Source organism: Eschrichtius robustus, chromosome 2 (genome assembly GCF_028021215.1).
Source record: "Eschrichtius robustus isolate mEscRob2 chromosome 2, mEscRob2.pri, whole genome shotgun sequence".
In the NCBI taxonomy this organism is placed as follows: domain Eukaryota; kingdom Metazoa; phylum Chordata; class Mammalia; order Artiodactyla; family Eschrichtiidae; genus Eschrichtius; species Eschrichtius robustus.
This window is the reverse complement of record NC_090825.1, coordinates 152,395,503-152,418,247: the sequence shown is the minus strand read 5'-3', so window position 1 is coordinate 152,418,247 and position 22,745 is coordinate 152,395,503. Positions and strand designations below refer to the sequence as shown.

The following is a 22,745-nucleotide window of genomic DNA, read 5'->3' as shown; positions in this document are numbered from 1 at the left end:
AGCTAACTAGAATTGAGCCTTCTTTACCTATACTATTAATAATCTGTGCTACGTCACATACCCCTACCGCCTTATTATGGCAAGAAACAGGAATTCTTGAATGGATTCATATGAAAAATACGCCTAATAAAGTCATTACACCTTATTATGAGTTAATAGCAACCCTTGTTCAATTGGGTCGTAGAAGAAATATTCAGTTGGTAGGATATGAACCAAATTCTATTATTATACCTTATACTACTTATCAATATTCTTGGCTATTATTTGTCTCTGATTTTTGGGCTCTTGCTTTTGCTGGATATTCAGGAATTATTGATAATCATTATCCTTCTAATAAGCTCCTTCATTTTGCTACTCAACATCTATTTATTTTTCCTAAAACTATCTGTTCAACTCCTATTCTCAATGCCCCAAATGTTTTTACTGATGGTTCTGCCAATGGCATCGCTGTGGTTATTTCTGATGACTTACTTCATAAAGAACAAACAGATCATACCTCTGCCCAACGAGTTGAATTACATGCGATTTCCTTGGCTTTTCAAATCTTTTCACATTGTTCTTTTAATCTCTATACGGATAGCCATTATTTGGTTACTATTTTGCGTAACATAGAAACTGCTATAATTGGCAATACTGTTGATTCTCAATTGTTTCAGACTTTCTTTCAACTACAAAAGATTATTCGTCAGCATGACTTTCCTGTAGCCATATTACATATTCGAGCCCATTCAGGTCTCCCTGGCCCATTGTCTTTGGGAAATCAATTGGCTGACGAAAATACAAAGATTATAGCCTTAAGTTTATCTCAACCTCAGGATCTTGCTACTCAATCACATAATTTACATCATCAATCTGCTGCTATGCTTCAAAAACAATTCTCTATTTCTAGAGAAACAGCCCGATACATTGTTAAGTCCTGCTCTAAATGTTTACCCCACCTTCCTGTTCCAGAATTTGGAGTCAATCCTCGGGGTTTACTCCCTGATCATCTTTGGCAAATGGATGTTACTCATATTCCCTTTTTTGGTAAATTACAATTTGTTCATGTAACTGTTGATACTTACTCTAATTTTATATGTGCTACGCCTTTGGCTGGGGAATCTACTAAATATGTAATTACTCATTTATTTCATTGTTTTGCATCTATGGGAATTCCTAAAGCTTTAAAAACAGATAATGCTCCAGGATATACGAGTAAAGCTTTTGCCAATTTTTGTGCAACTTTCCATATTTCACATAAAACAGGCATTCCCTACAATCCTCAGGGTCAAGGTATTGTAGAACGTGCCAACCAACAATTAAAAATTACATTACAAAAAATAAAAAAGGGGGAATATGATAGATCTCCTCAGATTATGCTTAATCATGCTTTATTTATTTTAAATTTTTAACTTTAGATGCATTTAGTCACACGCCTTATGAACGATTGTTTACAGGTCTTTCTGGAACCCCTCCTGAAAAAGCGCTTGTTAAATGGAAAGATCCCATGACTAACCTTTGGCATGGACCAGACCCTGTTTTAGTATGGGGCCGAGGCCATGTTTGTGTTTTCCCTAGGGAGGCAGACTCTCCTCGGTGGCTCCCGGAGCGCTTGGTTCGACATTATCATGCCATCACCAATAAACACCCTGACTCGAAGAATGCGTCGCCTGAGGCTCTCGCAATCGACCACAGCACACCCCAACCGGTTCCCCCGGCGGACGAGAAGAATGTGGCGACGGAGTAGGAGACAACTTGTCAGGGAGGGGAGGGGAGATCGAAATCAAATTACTTGGTATCAATTGCAATGTTTAGTATTTCAAGCACGTAGGATTATGGAGGAGAGTGCTCATCCTCGCTCTCCTCTTACCTTTTTTTTAGCCATGATAGCTGTATTGGCAGCCCCACCTATAGAGGCTAAATCTTATTGAGCTTATGTACCCGATCCTCCTTTATTACAACCTGTTACATGGTCTGAAGCTGACCTTCCAATTTTCTATAATGATTCTACTTTTGGAAGAGTGCTAGGAAATTTGCCTATTACTAATACTTCTGTTAATTACTCTAATTGGTTTAATACTCCCCCTGTTTGTTTAAGTCCTATGAGTACCAATTCGGGTTGTGTTAAGGCTGTTGCTTTAGAACATGCTATTTCTTACCAAACCACTGTAAATTCTCAATTTTTTACTCATTTACGTAAAAATTATAAAGCTGTGGGATCTAATATTTGTCTTCCTTGCAAACAGACTGTTTCTAGACGAGAAGATTTATCCACCTTTGTATTTTGGTATAAGGATAACGTTCCCATTCACATGAATGCTAGAGTAACTAAGCTTGCTTCTAATACTTCGTTGGATCATTCTCTATGCATATATCGCTTGAGGATTGAAGATACTGGACATTATTTGTGTATTGAAACTACCATAGGTAATCAAGGGACGTTATTAGCTGGACATCAAATTACGGTCGTAAAGACTGTCACAGGACTACAATTTCCTGCTTTTATGGCTTCTGAATTCCCGCAGTCTGATTTTCCTGTTTGTAATGATACATGGACTAAAGCCTCTGTCTGGTGTACTTTAGATTATGATAATGGCACCATACTAGTTTCTTCTGTCCCCGTTAATAATAACAGCCTTGTTTTTTACAAGCAATGGGAATTCTGGAAACTTGCCTTATCCTTTTCTTATAGACCAGTGATTACTTGCGTCGCTCCTCCTTATGCTTTATTGATTGGAGATTTAATTGTAGAAAACACTATGAATCCTATAGGTTATAATATTACTTGTGTTAATTGTATCTTTAGTAGTTGTGTTTTGCCCGTTAAAGGATCTACATCTGTTATGATTATGAAGCAACCTTCTTATATAATGTTACCTGTTAATTTGTCTGAACCATGGTATCATAACACTGGCATGCAAGCCTGGCTGGAATTGACTGAAGCATTAAAACGACCAAAGAGATTTATAGGTGTTCTAATATGTGCAATCCTAGCCTTAGCAGCTTTAACTGCTACTGCGGCCACTGCTGGGATTGCTCTTTCACAAACTATTCACCAGGCTCATTATGTTAATCAGTTATCTAAAAATACTAGTGTAGCATTAGCCCTACAAAGTCATATTGATACCCAACTAAAAACGGAAGTAGATGAATTAAAAAATGTTCTAATAGGAATAGGGGATCAAGTTATGGCTTTAAAATTAATACTGCGTTTGATTTGTCATGCCAAATATACCTGGATTTGTGTAACTCAACATTTATATAATGATTCACAATGGGATTGGGAAAAAGTAAAAATGCATATATTAAGTGTATGGACTGATGGACACATTAGCCTTGATATTCAAAAGTTAAATGCCGAAATACAAGCTATTCAAGAGGCCCACCTGGACGAAGATGGACCCCAGAATTTGATTCAAGGATTATTAGATCAACTACAAGGGCTAAATCCGATACAATGGATTCATGGAGGGCTCTCAGGCCTGATATCAATTGGTGTACTACTTTTATTGGTGATCGGTTTATTACCTTGTGTTGTTAGATTTGTAATGGGGCGCTTCGCTGTCTTGCGTCAGGATGTTCATGGCTTAAAACTACATTATCAAGCTTTAAAAAATAATAAAAAAAGGGGGAAATGTGGTGGCCCCCAAGCTGTAAGCTTATTCAGCTTTCTGCTTTCCGGAGAACTGCTTGTCTCTTTCTTGGTATGCACTCCTGACGCTGCGGTATTGAGCGTAAAAAAGGAAAATGGCTTGCGGCCAGTTTCGTTCCAGGTGCCTGCTCTGGATCTAAGAGCCCCTGGTTGTTCCCCAGAAGAAGGACGTGCTGCCCTGAGGGGGAAGTCTGTATCTCCAAAGAATGGCCCATAAGACATGCTGACGCATAGATAGTGGCGCATAGATAGTGGCGACAGAATTATGTGGAAATACAAGGTTTACTGATTTATTGTACTAAACCTATATATACATTCATGCTCTTTGAATAAACTTGCCTTGCAACCATCAGTTGTCTTGGCCCTTCTGACCCCATACTGGTGCTTTTCAGTTCCTTACCCCTCACCGCCAGGAACTTCTAGCTTTCTGCAGCCGGTCTGCGGCAGTTGTTGTTCTACTTTTACTCCTGGATCTCTTTCTCCAGAAGCTTTCTGTTTTTCTGCTCCCTTCTTTGTGCATGGCACTTGACTGTTGTCTTGGGGCTTTTTTTCAGTTTCTCTGATGTCTCACTGGTTTCCTGGATCTGGTCTTCTTTCTTGGTTTACTCCCTGCCTCCCTCTTCCCCTGAGTTTGTTTTATGTATGTGTGTGTGTGTGTGTGTGTGTGTGTGTGTATGTGTGCACATATGCTTCATTCCTGAAACTCCTCTTCTGGTACCTCCTAGGAAATAATGCATGGGAGATAGAACACTTACTCTCATGCCTGAAAATGTCTCAAACTTGGTTGATGGTTACGTGTTTAATTTTGATTGACAATTGAAAATCATATTTTCCCCCAGAACGTCCAAGGCCTTCGAACATCTGGTATTGTTCTTGAGAAATCCAATGACATTCGGATCCTCATTTCATCATATATAACCTTCCTTTCTCCCTCCCTCTCCCTCCTCCTCTGCTTCCTCCTCATTCTTTTCCTTTCTCTCTCTCTCTCCCTTTCCTTCAACTATCATTTTTATCCTGATTGTGAAATTTCATAATTAGGGTTTCCTGCTCTGGGCCTTTTTTTTGTACATTGCATTGGTTATTAAATGGGCCCTGTTAATCTGTCCAGATTGAAATTTTCCTATACTATTTCCTTTATGTCTTTATGTTATTATCTCCCCATCCATTTCCTCCCTGTTTTCGTTTTATGGAACTTCTTCTACTAGTTAAGCATTGGACGCCCTGAACTGCTCATTGAATTCTCCTATCAGCTTATCTATAGCTCATTTGTTTGTTTCTTCTCTTCCTGTTGCTTTTTAAAAGTACTTTCTGGGATATTTACTTGATTTAATTGAATCTTCCACTAATTTTTTAACATTTTAACATTCATTATTTTAATGTTGTTTCTTAAAGAGCTTTCTTATTCTCTAATTGCCCCATCTTGGTATTAGAGCATTCTGTTCTTGTTTCATGAGAATAGTATCGTTCTATGTCTCTAAAGATACTGATGGTCTTTGGAAATTTTCTTCTGTTCTCCATATTTTGTCTATTTCCTGATTTTAAAAAAATCTTTTTTTGTTTTCTTTTGATCTTTATGTTGAATGCTTTCTTTAAAAACCTATTGATACTTTGCTGTCTGTCAATGTTTCAGAATAGAGGACTTGAGCCGATGTGAAGCTCTCTGACTGTGATGGGGCAATGCCTCCCAGGCTGTGCTATTAGGGGATGGGGGTGGTCATGGGCTTTTTCATGGGGAGACTCTCCATTTACTCTGGGCTATCTGCTTGTTAACAGAGAATTCTGTTTCTTGAGAGAATATCGTCTGACCTCCTGCCTTGGGATATATATCTATCTGGTTGTTGGCATTTGGAGTCTGCGACTGGAAGGGGGTGATGGGGAGTGAGGAGGGGTGAAGGTTTCTTTGCTCTGTAGACAGACATCATTCATTTTCTTTCCTTAGCCTCATAGCTCAGCCACGCCTGCCAATGTGCCTCAAGTGCCTTTTTCTGAAGTCCATCCTGCAGGGTGGGAGGGGTGCTACAGACTGAACGTTTGTGTCCCCACCAGACTCATAGGCTGAAGCCCGATGCCAGTGTGATGGTATTTGGAGGTGGGGCCTTTGGGAGTTGATTAGTATTAGATGAGGCGATGAGGGTGGACCCGCATGATGGGATTAGTGACCTTATAAGATCAGAGAGCCTCCGTCCCTCCTGGCATGTGAGGATAGAGCAAGAAGATAGCCATCTGCAATAGGACCATGAATTGGCCACACCTTGATCTTGGGCTTCCCAGCCTCCAGAACTGAGAGAGAAATGTTTGCCATTGAAGCGCCCAGTCTAGGGTATTTTGTGATAGAAGCCTGAGCTGACTAGGAAAAGGAGTTGTTCTTTGCCTGTGCAGGGTACGAGGAGAGGCTGTTTTCAGCCTCTGCCTTTGCCTATCTTCCTCAGAACGGAACGCCTCCACCCCGGGACTGCGGGTCCTTCATCGGCCCCGCATGCTAATGATCCACCCTCTCCCCACCCTCTGACTTCCAGAATCGTGTTGATGCTGTGGCTTCCCCTCCTCTCCCTGTCTTTGCCGAGAGACCCTTTTGTTATTCCTTTACGTAACATATCTGGTATTTCAGGCGGGAGCAGATATAAGTGTTTATGCTCATTCCCCATATTTACCTGAAGGTTCTCCTCTTTTGCTGGGCTGGTTGCACCGGCCTTTGGTGGCTACTGCATTGTCCACACCTCAGGCTGCCCTCCTGGAGACTGTGCGCAGGGATGTAGGGATGCAGGGATACTAGTTGTGGCAGGAACGAGGCGACGTTTAAGCATGAGCCCTGTTCTGAGCTACAGCTGTTGAGCATTTGCGCTAACGCATATTAGCTGTGTGTCCTTGGACAAGTCACAACCTCTCTGTGTTTCACCTGTGAAATGGGGGTTATAACAACACTTACCTGAAAGGTCAGCTAGATAGTGCCTGTAAAACACTTTGCTGCTTCCAGCACAGAGTAAGGGTTCAATAAATTGGAGCAATCGTTATTATTATTAATATAATTAACATACTATCGTATTTCTCAGAGATAAGAACATCTCTGTATTATCATCATTACATCTGAGATTAAACCAGATAAAAACAAGACCCAATTATAATAATTTCTACCATGGGTCTTCTACCAAGACCCATGGTAGAAATTAGAGAAAAGTCCAAATGATTTCCACCAAGTTATGTATTAAATCGTTTATTTATAATTATATTATTATTTATCATTTTATTATGTTATTTTATTCTTTGCTATTTATTTATGTATCTAGTTATTTATGAAGCACCTACTACATAGCTGGTGCTATATACCGTAAGCCCCATGGGAACCAGGCCACAGAAGTGTGAAAGTGCAGACTCTGTCTTTAGGGAGCTTACATTTCAGCCAGAGAGAATAGTTAAAGAACAGCTAAATACTGAGTCATTAATTACTGGCTGAAGTGAAACAGGGATGAGCAAGGAGATGGTATGGGGGTTAGATGAAGGGAAACGTGGCTTGGGGGAAGATGTGGAATTGGTCTGGGCTTGGAGGATGAGGCAGGGCCAGATGCACCAAAGGAAGGACAGGGTCAGAAGCAATAGGAACCCCTTTCCCCACCCAGAGAGGGAGGGGAAGCTTTGTGTTTGCAGATCACAGTGAGAAGGGGGGGGGGGCCAGGAGCCGCAGAGGTGGGGTGTAAGGTTGGACGTTGAGGTGTAATCAGATTGTGAGCGGCTTAGAAAGAGGGGCGGAGGGGCTGGCAGTTAACGTGGCAGACACTGGCTCTCTGGGCAGGAGGATGGCGGGGCGGATGGTGCAGCAGGTCCCTGGGGCTTTACTCCGGTCCCCATCTCACCCTCAGCAGAAGGAGAACTCAGAGGGAAAGTTTCCAAACTCGCCTGAGAAGCTGAGTGATGGGATGAATGAAAAATTGATGTGGGTCATAAATATTGTAGGAGAGAATGCACCAGATTCCCTTAAGGGTAAAGTTCAGGGAGAAACCTACTGCTGCGGAGGAAAGGGGTTCCGTGGGGGAGAGAGGGGGAGGGAGGGGGATGCCCATCGGGGGTCCCACGGTGCCACTCCCAGTATCCGGGGCCCCCGGGTCCTTGGAGAAGCTGCTGCTGCTCAGCGATGCTCCTGATGGAACAGAACGGCCAGTGTCCATTTGGTGAAGGGCATGGGGGCAGAGATGCTCCGTCTCCCTCAGCCTCAAGGCTGCTGCCCTGGATTCCTTTCAGCTTCCTCAAGGGGCGATGCAGATGTGACCCCAGAGAAGCTGAGGTCTCTGCTGAGCTCGCTGATGCTGGCTGACACTGGATAGCCCTCCTTTTCCACCAGCCCCACAAGCTCTTCCTCACAAGGCTCTCCATGGGGTCTGGGCGGAGTCCACAAGTCTCTGTGACCCTAGGTGGTCCCCTAGAGGTCAGAGTTCCGGGGCTCTGAGTCATTTTTCTGGTTGCCTCTTTGCTCCACATGCACCTCGGAGCACTGGTGCAAAGATCTTGGTGATGAGTCTTTGCATCCAAATACCTGCTGGTGAACTTTCTTCCGAGAAGGAGCGCAGACAGTGAAAGGAGGGAGGCGGAGCCTTAATGCTGGCTCAGGGGGTCAGCCCCCCTGCCCGCATCCCCAGTGGCTTCTCATCACCTGTCTCTGGCGGTTTATTTCAGGAACGCTTGAGATGGGCGTGTAGTGTGAGGGGAATAGTTACAAGCAACCAAGGCAGGGGTGGGGAGCGAGAACAGTCTTGCTGGGTGGTGGGCTGATAAACGTTCACCAGCTCTTGGGGGTAGGGGTAGGGGAGGCACCTTGACTGGCAACGTCTGCTGATTTCTGTGTGTTAACACTCTCACTGTGAGCCAGGTCATGTCACCAACAGGATGCCAGGCGGCTAACACAGTTCCCCACGATGTAGCAATAGACTCACCCAAGCTGGTAGGCACATGCCTGGCCCCACTGTCTTTGGAAGCTTAGAAACCTGAGTTGCCATCGTGCTTTCTACCATCAGCCACAGCGAGACTGGGTATCTTGCCTCCCTGTCCCTCAGGTGGCCAAGAGTTTGCCTTTCTCTGGACCCACGGTAGGTTATCATGGTAGAAATTAGAAACTGGAAACCCAGGGGAGCTTTGGAGAGTCCCTCTGGGCTCACTGACTGCTGATGGCATCGGAATCAGATGCAGGAAGGAGGGAGGGGCTGGTAGGAACCCCTGCAGTTGCCCCAGAGACTGAGGGATGGGCTGGCTGGCAACTGGTCCAGCTCTCCCTGCCTACCAGGGGTGTAGTTGGCAGTGCCTCCCACTGGCTGAAAGGTTTCTGATACCCCTGCCAGCCCTCTGAGTCTGTGTTGATGACAGCTACCACCTACCCGGCTCCATTACGGGTCAAGCACTGTGCTGGCTGCAATGTAGACCTCATCTCGGTCAGTCTCACAGCCACCCTAGGAGGTAAGCGTGATCTTGACCCCCACTTTACACACAGAAACCGAGGCTTGGATTAAATAACGTGCCCAAGGTGATACAGTTGGTAAGTAGCAGAGCTGGTTCTGTTTGACAAGAGCTGGGGGGAGTCAGCGCTGGGGGGGAGGGGTGGGGGAGGGGGAGCGGGAAGCCGGACTGGGGCCAGCTGCCCTGTCCCTCCCGGCCCCATCCTGTGGCAGCCAGGTGGGCGGCGGCATCTGTTGGCAGCTCTGGGTCAGGGGCGTCCACTGGCTCCCCCGGCAGGTCTTGGTGGGAGGGCGAGTCAGGCACTCTGTTCCCAGGAGGGGATGGCGGATCTTGGGCTTAGTGATGGGCCTGCAGTACTGGCAAAGCGGGGATCACTCTGCCTGCTGGGAAATGTCCGAAGGAACCCAGCTGAGCTGCAGTTACGGAGGTAGATTTCCTGCTCTTTTCCACATCTCATGATTAATCCAGAAGCCTGAGCAGTGCGTGTGATGAGGCTCAGCAAAGTGGCTGTGGGCATCTCCAGCCTCCTTTGCAAGCCCCGCTTTTCCTCTGGAGTAGGTGCCCTGGAATCTGGGCCAGCCGTACACATCTCAGCAACTCGATTACAAGAGACAGAAGAGGCCGGGTGTGTGGCACCAATAAAGCCGCACACACCCTGTACTTCTCTCTGCCTGTTGCTGGTTTGTGCATTTCCCCACCACACCTCCCGAGAGCAGTTTGTTTCCCGGAAGCAGCAGAAGAGAGGTCGGGAGAAGGAGATGCCTTATTGTTGTGAATGTGATGGACGCGGTGGCACCACAGGGGACTGGACACCAAGGCAAAGACTCCAGTGTCTGATGAACGTACTGGTTGAACTTACCGCTTACTGGTCTTTGGCAGGTAATCAGCTTCTAAGAGTCTCTGTTTCTTCATCTGTAAAATTGGATCACGGTACCTGCACTCATTGATTTAACAAATAATATAAACATATAAATCCATACTCTGGCGTATTCTAGGTGCTGGAAATCAAGCAGTAAACAGAACAGTCTCTCCTCTTCGGATGTTAATAGTCTAACATGGGAAGATGGAAAACGGCAATGACATCTGTGTCAGGTGGTTATGATACTTAGAAGAAAAATAAAGCCGGGCTGAGGGGTAGGGGAGACAGTGTATGCATGTGGGGATGACTTTTCTTTTCTTTTCTTTTTTTTTTTTAAATTTTATAGCTACTTTTATTTTTATTTATTTATTTATTTTTGGCTGTGCTGGGTCTTCGGTTCGTGCGAGGGCTTTCTCTAGTTGCGGCAAGTGGGGGCCACACTTCATCGCGGTGCGGGGACCGCTCTTCATCGCGGTGCGCGGGCCTTTCACTATCGCGGCCCCTCCCGTTGCGGGGCACAGGCTCCAGTCGCGCAGGCTCAGTAGTTGTGGCTCACGGGCCCAGCCGCTCCGTGGCATGTGGGATCTTCCCAGACCAGGGCTCGAACCCGTGTCCCCTGCATTAGCAGGCAGATTCTCAACCACTGCGCCACCAGGGAAGCCCAGGGATGACTTTTCTTAAAGGACAGTCAAGGAAGGCATCTTTGATAAGATGATACTTAAACAGAACCTGGAAGAAAATGAGGTGCCATATAGATGTCCAGGTACGGCAAAGAGCTAGTTCAAAGGTGCTGGAGTGGGAGAGTGCTTGGCAAGTTCAAGGAGCATGAAGAAGCTCTGTGTGGCTGGAGGGGTGGGAAAGTGGGGGTCAAGGAGAAGAGGGCAGAGAGGGTGTTTGTGTGTGTGTGTGTGTGCACGCAGGGGCTGGTTGGATCATACAGCCTGGCAGGGTTACTCTAAGTGAGATGGGAAACAACTGGTGGCCTTGAGCAGAGAAATGACCTGATGTATATTTTAGAAAGACCACTCTGGTTGTTCAGTGGAAAGTAGCTTTTAAGACTGTAAGCTCGGTGCTCTGTGACCACCTAGAAGGGTGGGATGGGGGGGAGGAGGGAGGTCCAAGAGGGAGGGGATATATGTATACCTATAGCTGATTCACTTCATTGTACAGCAGAAACTAACACACCATTGTAAAGCAATTATACTCCAATAAAAACAACAACAACACTGTAAGTGGAGAAGCCAAAAGACCAGGTCGGAGGTGACTGCATCTCCAGGTGAGAGAGGAAGAGAGCTTGGATTTCAGCAGTGGTCGTGGTGATAAGTGACCGTCAGAGTCTGGAAATATTCTGTAGGTAGAACCTGTAGGATGAGCTAGTATGAGGGGTGGGTTGGGTGAATAGTGAGACACAAAGAGACACCTCGATATTTTGTCCTGAGATTGGGATTGACACATACACACTACTGTGTATAAAATAGGTAACTAATAAGGACCTACCGTATAGCACAGGGAACTCTACTCAATACTCTATAATAGCCTGTACGGGAAAAGAGTCTAAGAAAGAGCAGATATACGTATCTGTATAACTGATTCACTTTGCTGTAAGCCTGAAACTAACACAACATTGTAAATCAACTCTACTCCAATAAAAATTTAAGAAAAAAAAAACAACACTTTTGCAATAAAAAAAAAGATTTTGTCCTGAACGATGGGTAACCTGGAGTTGTCACATATTGAAACGGAGAAGTGGGTGAAAGGAGAACCCTTTGGTTGTGGGGTGCAGGAACCAAGAATTTGGCTTCAGGCGCATTAAGCAGCAGTAGTCTCTTGGATACCCAAGTGGAGGTGATGGGTAGACAGAGGCGTGTGAGCATCCGGGGCCCCGGGAGAGGCCGGGGCTGGGATACGCTCATCAGTGTGTAGTTCATTAACAATCTTGGGGCTGCATGAGATCATCAAGGGAGTGAGTGAGGATGGAGAAGAGGAGTGGGTGGGACATTCCAAGGTTTAAAAGTCAGAAAAATGAGACAGAACCAGCATGAGAGTCAAGAGAGCCTGCTTAAGACGGGACATAGTACAGAGTGGGTGCTCAGTAAATCACAGCCACTGCCATCACCATGACCATCGGTATTTTCATGGTTAGAGTACGGAGAAGTGAAGTTTGAAACCAAAATAGCAAGAGTTCAGGAGGACGCACTTCATCTACTTTTTCCTCTTTTCCTTCCCTTTCCTCTGGTTGTGCATCAACCGTGGTCTCAGACTTCCAGCTACTTACTAGAAATAACACAAAACCATACAAAACTTCTGGGCACCTTACAAGCCCACAACTCAGTTCAAGGTATTCAAGAAGAGCTGAGGTCTTTGGGTTGTTGGTAGGGTGAGTAATCACTGAACAGAGTCAGGGAACTGGATGTGACTTTCTCCTCTTACCAACTCACTATATGACCTCAGGCAAGTCCGTCCCTGCCTCAGTCCTGGAGGAGGATAGAGACTTCCATTCAGGGGAGAATACTGATTAGCTCACCAAGTTTCCTACTTGGATGGCATCTCTGCCATTTGCTTTTCTCCTCTCCAAAGCATATAGATCCTATCCTCAATTATTAAAGCAAGATAACAGTGCTTTTGATTTCCCTCTGAGAGTCTAACCTCGAATTGTGGGCTGTTTAGTACTTACAAAGTCTGGGAGAGGAGTGCCCTTTAGGAGTGACCATCCAAGGTCCCCCGCCCCATCCACCCCTGTAGGCACTCTGAGGCAGATGCCTGTCACTGGTCTACCAGAAGGCCAATTACTTGAACCATATTAGTTTATTTCCTTGTATAATTATCTTCACTGAATTGCATTTTAGGAATCATGCCCTTGGCTTTCATTAAACATCCTTGAAACAGTCATGCAAAGTTCACTGCTGCATTTGCACGAGAACTACTGTTGCAGACACGACCTATACGCTTCTGGAAAAGACTTCCTGAGTGTTTTTGTGAAGCACAAGTCTGCAGGATATTAATAAAAGTTTCATTATGGGAAAAGTTGAGTGAGTTTGGAAAAAAACCCAGGTGTCTTTCTTAAAGGTTATCTAAGAGGCTTTACTAACAAAAAGTACAGTGGGTCCTTAGAAAGAGGATAAACTGCAAGATTTCCCATTTTGTCGACCCTGAGAATCCTGTTTTGGTGGTGCAGCTCTTGGGATCAGTGCTCTGAGCACCCAGCAGAAGAGGCTCTGAATGCTTCGGGCTCAGTTAGTCAAGCAGCGTGAGCTGCAACAGGGAACATACAGACAGGAGGCCAGGTAAGCAAGTGACAGGGGAGCCTGCAGGGGGATGAGCAGCGAATGGGTAGCTGGCTCTTCCGTGCACAGCGATCCTGGGTGCCTGGGGTCCCAAGAGGCTTTGCAACGTCCTGGCTGCATCAGATATTAACTTTGCTATTCATGGAGTTAGGGGTCCTAGTCTCAAATATATCCCTCAGTGACCCTCCTGTACAACAACACACAGAGTTAAAATATTTTAAAAAATAATTCATTGTTAGGAAAAGGACACAGAGACACGAGCTGTGTTTACAGTTTCATGGGCGAGATGGGGAGGAATGCCACTCGCTCCGACAGCTCACTACCTAGGAAGACCACTGAGAGTCTCTCCCCTCCTCTCCCGCAGCTGGAGTCTCTCTCTTTCACTTCCTAACGGGTACACCCCGTCAACCCTCAAATTTCAGCCTCCGAAGTTCCGAGAAAGCCCCTTGGGGAATACTCTGCTCCTCCCTTTCACTGGGCAGAGCGACCAGCACAGGTGTGTGTGCAGACTGCCTGCCCTCCTATCCATGCAAGGTGCATTATTTAGAGGCTAATGATTTCATTTCAAAGTGGGAAGTGAAATATGTTTCGCTAAAGCTTCCAAAGTGAGGGAGGAAGGAGGGAGGAAGAGGGTAGGTCAATGGGTAAATATGGTTGCCTGATGGTCTGGGTCCAGCCATCTTCCTAAGGCTGTATCTTTAACTGGGAGGTACAGCAAGATGATCGATATCACAAGCAACCTTAGGAGAACCACACCGGCCAGCCCGGATCAGCAGAGTCTGTGTGGTGAGATTTAAGGGGGTGCTTAGTTGGCCCTCCAGCTGTAAGTGTTTGCCAGATGACTTGTAACTTCACCACTGGAGCTAAATTCCTTTGACTCTTAGGGCTCTTTCTGCATTCAAGAGCCCTTGGAAATGAGAAATCCCTGAAATGGGTTGTCCCCTGCTGTCAGCTAACCCTGACGCTCAGGAGTAGAGTTGGGAGTAACGGGACGCCGTGTACCCGGGGTCCTTCCTGGGCGTGTGTAACTCTGAGGCTAAGACAGTGAGACTGGCAGTTTAAGAAGCACCTCCAGGACCATGTCACCTACTGGCAGGCGGAGTAAGGACCCTGCAAGGTGGACAGACATACCTCTTCTCTTATCATTTGAGGGTTTGAGAGAAGAGGCACCGGGAGTTTAGCCTGAGCCCTTCCCACAGGTCTAGAGGTGGGAAGAGAGAGGGATGGGCTTTGACCCTGGGCGGCTCCTCCCTCCAGGCCAAGACCCTGGAGGAGGTTTAGTTTGTATCTTCAGAGGGGATGGGGTGCCCAGGCAGGTGACTGAAGACTTTATCTCCGAAGGACCCAGCATTAGAGAGCTGAACAGCCCCAGACCCCGCAGGCCGGGAGAGCTTCTGGGCATCCTTCCGTGGGGTCCCATCACCTCCCTGCTGGAGGCAGACTGGGTACCAGGACCCTGCGGTGAAGGCGACTGGGGAGCAGCTTCCTCCAGCCTCTCCAAGCACAGACGTCAGCGGCGAGGCTCAGACTTGGTGGCTGTGCTCTGTCTCTGCACAGGCTTGTGTACGCGCAGCGGGGGACCCACGCAGGGGACCGGGGTGGGGAAGCACACAGGAGGCAAGTGCAGAGTGGCGGCAAGTGGCGGTGGTGATGCTGGGGCAGTGCGAGCGGACAGTGGCTCTCCTGGAGGCTCCACCCCTCGGCGGGCTGGCGTGGGACCTGGGAACGGACAGTCCACGTGGAGGGGCAGCTACTCAGGGCTGCCCTGCCGGGGGGGCGGGCGGTGCTGTCAGGCGGGGGCTGCCTTCAGGGTGGAGTTGTAGCAGAGAAGTGGGGTCACCCCTCTTGGAAGCTTTGAGAATGCGTATGAGGAGGGAGCTGCGAACGGAATCCGGAGAAGGTAAGGAGTGCCAGCTTGGTGGAGTTGGGTGCTGGCAGGGCTCGCCTTGGAGTCGTGGGAGCGTTCCCAGGAACATCCAGGGGATCGCCACCGGGGCCCCAGCGGTCCCACAGGCCTCCTGAGGCTGGCTGTGCTGTGCTGAAGCCCATATCAAGGGCCCTGGGGATGGCAGCAGAGGCCAGCATGGTTGAGGGTCCCCCGCACCCACCTCATCTCTGCAGGGACCACAGAACTGCACGCACCGTGGGTGTTCTTCACCTGCTCACAAAAGAGCCGGGTCATTGCACGCAGCAGGAAAGGCTTGACCGGGGGTGACGGGAGGAAGGGCAGGAGCAGAGATTTTCCATCTTGATGGTTTTGTTCAAGGCCAGCCCAGAAGCAGCTGACGTTGGCTTCATTTATCCAAAGGGCACGGCGAGTGAGCCTCTACAACCCAGGGATCCTGAAATATTTAGAAGCTCTAATGTTTGGGTGGGAAGAGAACCTCTTTTGGATGAGAAGCTCAATTATTCAGGAAGGGAGAGCTCCCGTTGTCTGGGGCGTAGGGGGGGCACCTTCCTGCTGCGTTGGCGGGGTGCCGGGCGCGGGGCACCCTGCCTGGGACACTTGCCCTGCTCTGTGGGTGAGGCCTCTCCCACAGTGCTGGGCTCTGGGGGACTTTTCTCGTGGCCAAACTCTTCGGGAAAGTGACACAACGGCCTATTTCTTCCAACAGCACCTCTGATTCAGCCTAGGGTATGGTTCGAGGTTGCATCCCTTGTAAACCCCCCCTTCAGCTGCTGTCAAGGGCTGGCACCGGAGTTCTTGAATTTAGGCTGATGTGGGTCCTGCTAGAGCCTGCTGTCATCTGCACATGTCAACAAATGTGTATGCAGGTGTGGACCAGCTGGATCTCTCTCCTTCTCTGGGAAGCGTGGTTTTCAGCAGCGTCAGGCTGGGAAGACAGACATTTCATTAACCCTGAAGTCCTGTGCAGGCAGTTGTCACACAGTGTTCCACCAGCGGCCCACGGCCGGCACAGAACACTGCAAAGCTCCATCTAGCACAAGTGACCACGGGGAACGGGTTGAGAATCCTGCTGCATTGTACACGTCTCCTAAGGGAAGAACATCAAGAAAGATGAGCTCGCCGCGGAATTGGCGAACTGTGTGGAAGGGGCGGGATCTGTAGAGCTCAGCAGCGGCGAGCTCCTGTCATGGCTTGGCCAGTTCGGGTCTCCCCCTGTCACTTATGAGGGTGCGGCGATGTTTTCCCAGATGTGGTCCCCGTGTACAAAACAAAGGATCGCTTTGCACAAAGCCAGAAGGGATACATTGAAGGAATTATCAGAAGAGAATAATACATAGGAAATGTTTGTGCGCGCATGCAAGGCAACTTTGGGGGGTATCTGTGGCTGCCAAAGTGACATCTGGCAGGATTAACTGGATCACCAGAGCCAAACAATGAGGACTGGGAAGGCAGCAATAACTGTGAGGCCTGGGCCCATGTGGGGGCAAGATTTTGAGAATGCCCACTTCGGTGACAAAATGGGATTCCCACGAACCGCAGCTCTGGTTAGTTTCTGGTCTGGAGCCAGATCCTCTCTCTGATGCAGACGTGGGAGGACGGAGCGGCAAGAGCTGCCCAGCTGCTCATCTGGGAACTCATCCTCCAAGGGACTCTGTCCCTCGTTCTCCTCCCGTACCTGGAGGCGGCACTCAGCGGGCAGCACCTCTCACAGCACCCCCACGTACACCTGCTCAGACCACCTGCTCAGAGCTCCTCTTTTGCCCAGCCCAGCATACCTGTTCCACCTGTCTGAAGACCCGCCGCACGTTTCCTCGAAGCACACCCCAGAGCTCTTCGTCACTCCAGCCACGCCTCAGCAACTCCTCTATCAGTACCGGCTATATGGACACGTCCTCCAGCCCCTGTGGGAACCTGTGTGGCCGCCAGCCAGCCAGCTATTGGGCCTCAGACCTGTTCCCTGGTCCTGAGTCAGAACCAGAGCCCTATGTGTCCAGGGTCCACTGAACCCCAGCCCTGGTCAGATATGGAAAATGGAGACTTGGAGAGAGTAAATGATTCACTCCTGCTCTTCATCCTTCAAAGGAAGGCCCCAAAAGCGCCTCGACTATTCGTCAAAACTCATTGAATTGTACTGTTAAGATCTATGCCTTTCACTGAATGCAATTTTTGCCTCCATTTATAAAGAGAAGAAAAGCTTTTTAAGAACTGGGTTGACCCCCCTGCATGCACAGACCCAGCTGCAGGCAGAGAAGATGGTCAGCCCAGCCCAGACCTTGCTAAGAGTCTGCTCAGAGGCCGTGGGGTCTGCTGGCACTGGATGGGCGCAGATGCTGGGCAGATGAGCTCTGTGTGGTGTTGTAGACAAATATGATGACCTAGAGTAGGGCCAAACAGACAGGAGAGCCCAGGAAGCAGACCCTGGGAGAGGGGAGATACCAGTTGGGCCAGCACACCTGAGGCTATGGTCAAGGCCATGAGGACCACAGTGTGGTGGGCACGGTGGCTGTGAAAGCCCCACTGCTGCCCGGCCAGCCTGAGACAAGCCATGGGGAAGCACTCACCGGCCAGCCCCGTCATAATCTCCGCCAATCCCGATGAACTTGCATCCAGTGACTGCCCTGATGTGGTCGAAGTGATCTGAAGAATGGGAAGTCAGCAGTGGGGGGCTTCCAGGGCAGGGGTGGGGGTGATGACTGGCCTCTGTTGATTCCCCTTTTTGCAGCCTGCAGGCCAAACAGGCCAGTTCCTTCGTGGCCTGGCACCGAGAGTACCAACTCGAGGGCCCTGAGGTTTGATCTGAAGTGATCCCAGCTGGCTCTAGACTGGACTTCAGATTTGGAGTGGACCCCAGAGCCCCCTGTTTGGGCCATTTCCCACCCACGATTCACCCTGCCTCCCAGTCTCCTTGAGAACCTGTGGGGGCTCCTTTCCCCGGGTGTGGAGGATGAGAGAGGAACAAGAGTACAACTGATGAAGACCCCAGAGACCTAAGGAGCTGTCCAGTCCCTTGGCCAGAGGTAGGGGCAGTGCGCTTTAGGAGCCCCTGCAGAGGCACAGATGGGCAGCACCCGGGCTCTGTGTCTGACAGCCTCCCTGATACCCATCAGTACCGCAGTTTTGATTCCGTGGCTCCAGTTCCACATGGCACCGAGGTGCTGTGTACCGTCCATTATTGGGTTTTTGGGAGCTGTACCTATTGCCAACAGGTGGGTCAAACCACTGGGGCTCTTCTGAAGTCCTCCCCAAGTTTGGACCCAGCTTCAGCTCCAAATCAGAGTTTTCAGAGAGCCCAGGGTGAGGCTCACCTGCCACAGTAGGCACGTTGGCTAACGGGTTGCACTGCAGCACCCGCACGGACAAGGGCACCGTCACGATGCCACCGTTCTTCTTCTGCAGGGGCGGACCGGTGGACAGTCAGCTTGGCCCCCAGCACAGCCACCTGCCTGTTCACTCTCTCGGCCCCTGTGAGGAAGGTGTTGAGGTCAGAGTCGTCTCCTCTCTGGGTTTGTGTGAATGGAGGAGCCGCAGCCCTGGTCTGGGTGGTGTCTTGGCCCTGGGTTTCCGGGTTTGGTGGAGTATCTTACCACCTAGACCCCCCACCTAGGGCTCAAGAGTTCAGGGGCTGTGGACCGTGGGTTTTGGGGGCAGAAGATATTTAACCTGGGGTTTGAGGAAATTGAGGGAGAAGAGGCTCAGGTTCAAGGGCTCCCGGTTTGAACCTCTTGCTTTAGGTTTGAGGGCCAGGGCAGTCTCTCACCAGAAGCTGCAGGATATCATCAGGATCATTCCGAGTGTTCTTGCACACACCCCGGGCAGCTGAGTGGGAGAAGATGACAGGTGCCTGTGACACTTCTAGGGCTCGCCGTGCCACAGCATCGAGACATGGGACAAGTTCACCATCATGCCCAGGCGGTTCATTTCTGCCACCACCTTCTGCAGGGACAGGATGGGGAGAGGGCATCAGGGCTGCATTTACCTTGTGTGCATTTATCTGTAGGGAACAGGCGGGGCTGTACATTCATGTGGGGCAGGGTATGGAACCTGGGTCCTTACCTCGCCCAAGCCGGTCAGCCGACTGACATTGCTGTAGAAGGGGTGGATACCCTTTGCTGAGCTCTGTGCCCTGCAGGATGGCCAGGAGGCAGTCTGACTGATGGCCATGACTTGGCTACAAGAGCCTAGAAAGAGGTTCTGTCGAACCGTCTACACCTGCAACTCCCTGGTGCAAGAGGAGGGACCCAAACTGGGCTGTGCCTGGCAGTAGGAGGGCCCTTCTGGGGATTCAGTCTTGTTCTGCGAACCTCCATTCCCCTCCCCACCCCAGGTTCAGGGCGGATCCCAGGGGTAAACTTGCTTTGGGCCCCAGCGTGATCTTGGGCAGATCCCTGCCTCACTGGGCCCTTACCATCTGCACTGCGCTCACCAGGGCGTGTTGCAGGTGTGGGTGAGTGTCACGTAGCGCACACCCAGCGCATAGAAGGTACGCAAGATGGAGAGGCTACTGTCCAGTGAGTGGCCGCCCTCCACACCAATGAGGCAAGCCAACTTCCGGGTATTGTTGCGAGCTGGGGGCAGGTAGGTCAGATGATCATTTTCAGAGGCAGGGGTAGCTTACTGAAGTCCCTAGCACCTACCACCACCAGTCTGTTTACCTTTTTTTTTTTTTTTTTTTTTTTTCTGGTCGTGCCGTGCAGCATGAGGGCTCTTAGTTCCCCCACCGGGGATCAAACCCGAGCCCCCTGCAGTGGAAGCGTAGAGTCTTAACGTCTGGACTACCAGGCAAGTCCCCCGTCTACCTTTAAGTGAGGTCATAAGCTCCAGCTCAGAGTAGGAGGCACACATGAGGCGGATGAGGTCAATTTGCTCCAGGGTGAGGCGCACAGCATCCCGTTCGTGGGTCTGGCATGGGACGTAGGCTGACCGGAACTGAGGGAAGGCCAGGGCTTGGTTTGGGCTTTGGAACTCCTTGGGCTTCTCATAGCCTCCTCAGCTGGCACAGCACTCACTGTGACCAGAAGTCACATGGAATGCGTTGCTTTTTCTGTGGTACTTGGATGCCCGTCAGGTTGGCTCACTGTGACCCCTGTAGCCCCCAGCATCCATGGCATGGCACTTTCTAGGCCACTATGGTAACTTAGTTCCAGTGTGACTCACCTGTGGTCTCTGAGGCCCCCAAACTGCCCCACATTCCCCAGCAGCCATGGTGGCACCTTGTGTGTCCCTTTGGTACCTGGGCACCCACGAGACCGTCTTTCAGCCTGTCCAAGCTGGTCTGGCCATGGCTGAAATTGCACAGATTAACATCCTGGAGCCCATTGTGGTAAAACTGCCTCAGGACCAGGGGCATGTCGTTGTGGCTGGAGGGAGGTCAAGGCAAATGGGTGGGCTCCTTAGGTCTTGGGATCAGGCAGGACACATTGCCTGGCCTGGGCCAGCCGGGGGGTCCCCCACCTCACACTGTCACACAGACTATACTAGGAGCAGCTGAGGCCTGGGCTGAGGGGTTGCCACCAGGGAGGGGATGACAGAGAAGGGGAAGGGCATCCATAGATGATGGAGAGGACATCCAGGGGTGGTGTGAGGGAGCCTCCCCACTAGCTGTGCATGCTCCGGACCTCCTCCCCTGCCCAGGGCCAGGCTAGGCCCCCACCGGCCCCCACCAGCCCGCACACACTGCAGCCCCCCGTCCACAAGCGGGAAGTCCCGCCTCAGGGCCCGCGTGCGCTCCCGCGGACTCGGGGTGCTGGAGGTGCCCGGCGTGGTCTGGACGCGGGTTCCCGGCCGCAGCAGCAGACACAGCAGCAGCAGCAGACACAGCAGAGGCCGCTGGCTGAGTGCGCGGGGACCTTCGAGGCCCCCGGGCCGCAAGCTGCGCAGGGCCAGGCAGGTGGGCAGAGGCGGGTGTGAGAGGGGCGGGCGATGGGGTTGTGCCCGTCCACACAGGCCACCCAGCGGCGCGGCCTCGCGAGGGGGGCGGGGTGAGGGAGGGGATACAGAGTCACAGGGCCCTGCGAGAGCCGTGTGCGGAGAGCCGCGATCCGCGAAGCCCGGCAGCCCCGGGGCGGCACTGCCCTCCCGCCCCCTGCTCAGAGGCAGCTCCCGCGGGCTAAGCTGGCCTCTGCTGAGAGCCCACTCGCCTCCCGTCGCGGCTTCCCTCCGCCCCTGCGCCTCTTCCCACTCCCACTGCTCCGAGGGGGCGCCCTAGGCTGCTCTCCCCCGCCTCTAACCTTCCTGGCCAAGCTGGGCCGCTTCTCTCAGAGGGCCACCTTCAGCCCGAGGCCTCCCGGGAGCACACCGCGTCCCCATCTGCCTGCAGCCGGCCCCGCCCACTCCGAGGGCTGCGTGCCAGTGTCTCTGCGGCCACAGGTGCTCTGGGCTCCCGGTTTCCCGGTACGGGGCCATGTGGGCTGGTGTGGGGGAAGAGAGAGTTTCTGGAAATGGGGGGGGAACCTTGTGAGCTCTGGATTCAGGAAGGGGCCCTCTGCCCCCGACCTTCTCTCTCCACCTACTTGACTCCCCAACCTGCATGACCATTCTCTGGGGACTTCAACCAGCACCCGGGAACTCTCAGGAACCCCCCCCCCACTTCTGTCAGCCAGCCTCAGGAAAGAGCGCCCTCAGGAGCTGCTACACCTCCCCAGGGCCTGAAGAGAGGGACTTTTGGGATGTGAACTGAACACCTTCTGGGGAGAGTCAATGACCCTTTTCCTCAACAGAGCAGGAACCCAGTCAGTAGGCTATTTGAGTGGAAGGAAATGAAGTCATTTCCATGGCAGCAGAGCCCCCATCGCAGCAACCTTCCTCCCAGGGCTGCTGGCCGACCTTCTGGCCAGGATCCCTCCTACCTGAGCATGGAAGGCCTGGCCTCGTGAAGAAGTATAGGTTCTGAGGAAAGACCTGGCACCTGGGTTCTGCTGCTACACTTGCCTTACCTCGAGGCCCTTGTGGCTCTACCTTTCCCAGAAACCTCAAGGGCTAAGTGCCTGTGCTTGCTCAGAGGCCGCACGCCATTCCCCATTTCCAGCCTCAGGCCCTCCCCCTAGCTGCCTCCTCTGGGGACCCCCTCCCCCCAACACACACACACACACACAGAGGGGATGTGCCTTCTCACAGAAGCTCAACCACTGAGATGCTTTAGGGACTGTGCCCAAACTCCTTCATCCCCAGCCTCTCAAGTTTTTGCTCTGATCCCTGGCAACCCCTGGAGCTGTTCCACCTTTGGAACCTTTCCTGGGTAGCAGGAGTGCCTAGCACAGGGGTAGTGACCTAAGTGTGAGCACTGGCGACCCTAGAAGTCTGTTACAGAAAAACATTGAGCAGTAAGGGACCCCCCTGGGGACAGAAAGGGCTGGGAATAAAGGAGCATGTGAACCTCGGGGCAGGGTGCGTGCTGCTTGACTCTCCATCCTGTTCTTGCTTCAGGGAGCAGGTCTTCCTGGGTCTCTCTATCCTGCCTCCTGAGACCCCAGGCAGGAGGCTCTTTGGGAAGCCACAGATTGCTGCTTTCAGTTTCAAAGAACCCAGCTCCCCCCTGGTTTGTGGTGGTGGCCGCTGACAATGGCTCTGAGCAGGAGCCCATGTGGTAGACTGCTAAGGCTTCTCTGCACCCTGTCTCTGCTCCTG

The 22,745-nt window shown here is 50.7% G+C and overlaps 1 pseudogene; it reads right to left on the bottom strand.

The window, feature by feature from the left end:
• Positions 1-16,520: 16,520 nt before the first annotated feature.
• LOC137759770 (dipeptidase 2-like) lies at positions 16,521-19,964 on the bottom strand (annotated as a pseudogene).
• Between the last annotated feature and the right edge of the window lie 2,781 nt (positions 19,965-22,745).